Below are 3,330 nucleotides of genomic sequence, written 5' to 3'. Positions count from 1 at the left end.
AAAAAATAATAAATTAAAATATTAGAAATATTATACATAAACTTTTATACTTTATAGTTATCAAAATTAAAATTTACTCATTTATAAGATTGAAAATTACTAATTTTAATGTTTAAAAACATAAATGATTTCAAATTCTTATATTTTTGTATAAAACATTTAAAATTCTACAATTTAAAAGAAAAATTCATATAAAGTTTACATTTCCATCCAATGATCCAAACAAAATATGTTCATTCAGTCTCCTCCCACTCCATCATCAACTAATTTTATTTTCACAACTATTTTAATTCATGTAATTCAGTCTTATTCAGTCTTTATGCTCTTTAGTTACAGTTAATTCAGTTCAATTGTTTTTGTAGTTAAAATTTATTTAGTGTTATAAATACATTTCTGCGGTGCGGTTGATAAAAAAAACTAAATTTGTTCCCGCGTATGAGTAACTAGGAAAAATTTATTCTTACCTACAATGAAAAGTGTCAGCGAAAAAACTTTTTATCACGGGTTAAGTGGATTCATCTGTCAAAACTAGTGTTCTATTGTTTGTAAGTATTCCGTAATTTTCTTTTGTTTTTCTTAGATTTTTAAATCTTTCTTTCTTTTTTCTTGTGTTTTTTTGAAATTTAAGTCGTATTTTCTTTAATCAATATTTGTCAGGAGATGTTGTTGGTTTTGAAATTTCAGTAGAAACCACAACAAATTTTATTTGGAGATAAATGACAACTTTGAAAGTCAATCAGAGGAAAGCATGGGTCTAGTGGAGACCCCTGATGAAAATCGATTAACAATTATATTTTTTTATCTCATTTATATTGGCTTGTTCTTTAGTCTTTCTTCCCCTTTCCTGCCTCACCATTGTCGCTCCTCCACCTCCGCTTCTTCTTTCTTGAGGTTCTTTTAGTTAATCTTTATTTTCTATAAGATTTAATTGTGTTTTAGGTTATTTTTCAGTTTTGGACATAAAAAATGGTGATGTTGGAATGAACATGATGAAAGGCACGACAGAGATGGAGGTGACGTAATGAAAGATAAGTCAGAGATGGAGGAGAAGTTATGCAAGACACTATTAAGGAAATAGTAATTATCAAATTATAGACAATTATTGTATGCAATATTGTACGATATTGTACCAATTATATGGAATTAATTTATTCTTAACTATGATGGAAAGGATCAGCGGAAAAAAAACTTAGTATCACGTTTTAAGTGGATTCATTCGTAAAAACTATGATGTTCTGTCGCTTGTAAGTATTCCGTAAACTTTTCTTTGTTTTTCTTAGATTTTTAAACCTTTCTTTCTTCTTGTTTTTTTTTTTAAATTTAAGTCGTATTTTTTTTTAATCAATATTTGTGAGGAGATGTTGTTGTACTTGAAAGAAACCATGGGGATTCTACTAATTTCAGTAGAAACCCACAACTGATTTTATTTGAAGATAAATGACTTATTTGAAAGTCAATCAGAGGAGAGCACGGGTCGAGTGGAGACCCGATGGAAATTGATTAACAATTTGACGATTATATTTTTTTATCTCATTTATATTGGCTTGTTCTTTAGTCTTTCTTCCCCTTTTCTACTCGTCATTGTCGCTCCTCCACCTCTGCTTTGCTTCTTCTTGAGGTTCTTTATTGTGTTTTAGGTTAATTTTCCCCTGTTTTGGACAGAAACAATGGTGATGTTTGAATGGACATGATGAAAGGCATGACAGAGATGGAGGTTTACGTAATGAAAGACAAGCAGGAGATGGAGGTCACATTATGCAAGACACTATTAAGAAAATAATAATTATCCAATTATATGCAATTAATTTATTCTTAAGTTTCAGCGAAAAACTTATTATCACGTGTTAAGTGGATTCTTTCGTGAAAACTATGGTGTTGTGTCGCTTGTAAGTATTCCGTAAACTTTTCTTTGATTTTCTTAGATTTTTAAACCTTTCTTTCTTTCTTCTTGTTTTTTTTTTAAATTTAAGTCGTATTTTCTTTAATCAATATTTGTCAGGAGATGCTCATGGGATTCTACTAATTTCAGTAGAAACCCACAATAGATTTTAGTTGGAGATAAATGACTACTTTGAAAGTCAATCAGAGGAGAAAACGGGGGTCGAGTGGAGACCCGATGGAAATTGATTAACAATTTGAGTTTGACGATTATATTTTTTTATCTCATTTATATTGGCCTGTTCTTTAGTTTTTCTTCCCCTTCCATGTCTCGCCATTGTCGCTCCTCCACCTCCGCTTTTTCTTGAGGTTCTTTAACCCTTATGTTTCGAATTAATCTTTATTTTCTATAAGATTTAATTGTGCTTTAGGTTTATTTTCCTTTGTTTTGGACAGAAATAATGGCGATTTTTTAATGGACATGATGAAACACGTGTTAAGTGGATTCATCTGTGAAAACTATGGTGTTCTGTCGCTTGTAAGTATTCCGTAAAATTTTCTTTTTTTTTCATAGATTTTTAAACCTTTCTTTCTTTTTTTCTTGTTTTTTTTTTTTTTAAATTTAAGTCGTATTTTCTTTAATCAATATTTTTCCGGAGATGTTGTTGGTCTTGAAAGAAATCATGGGGATTCTTCTAATTTCAGTAGAAAGCCATGGCAGATTTTATTTGGAGATAAATGACTACTTTGAAAGTCAATCAGAGGAGAGCACGAGGTCAAGTGGAAACCCGATGGAAATTGATTAACAATTTGAGTTTGACGATTATATTTTTTATCTCTCATTTATATTGGCTTGTTCTTTAGTCTTTCTTCCCCTTCCCTGGCACGCCATTGTCGCTCCTCCACATCTGCTTCTTCTTGAGGTTCTTTAACCCTTATGTTTTGAATTAATATTGATTTTCTATAAGATTTAATTATGTTTTAGGTTAATTTTCTTCTGTTTTGGACAAAAATAATGGTGATGTTGGAATGGACATGATGAAAGGCACGATAGAGATGGAGGTGACGTAATGAAAGACACGACAAAGATGGAGGTTACGTTATGCAAGGCACTATTAATGAAATAATAATTATCAAATTATACACAATTATTGTATGCATTAGTAACGAGTTCGATAGAAAACTCGTACAAGCTTCACCACCGAGCAAATTCGGCAATTGGCAAAGGCTATTTACTCGTTAGTGTTGCAGGTCTGTTTGTCCATATCTCGTCTATTAATTCTGCTTTTACGAAACCATGGATTTTGGATAGCGGAACAACCAATCATTTTGCATCTGATTCACAATTTGTCACACACACTTCATCATCATTTATTCCAAATGTTAATCTGCCTACAGGTTTAACTGCGTCAATCTCATCTTCGGGCACAATTAAATTCAATGACAATATCA

The sequence above is a fragment of the Phaseolus vulgaris genome, chromosome 2, assembly GCF_051622355.1.
Source record: "Phaseolus vulgaris cultivar YP4 chromosome 2, ASM5162235v1, whole genome shotgun sequence".
In the NCBI taxonomy this organism is placed as follows: Eukaryota; Viridiplantae; Streptophyta; class Magnoliopsida; order Fabales; family Fabaceae; genus Phaseolus; species Phaseolus vulgaris.
This window is presented reverse-complemented; position numbering follows the sequence as displayed.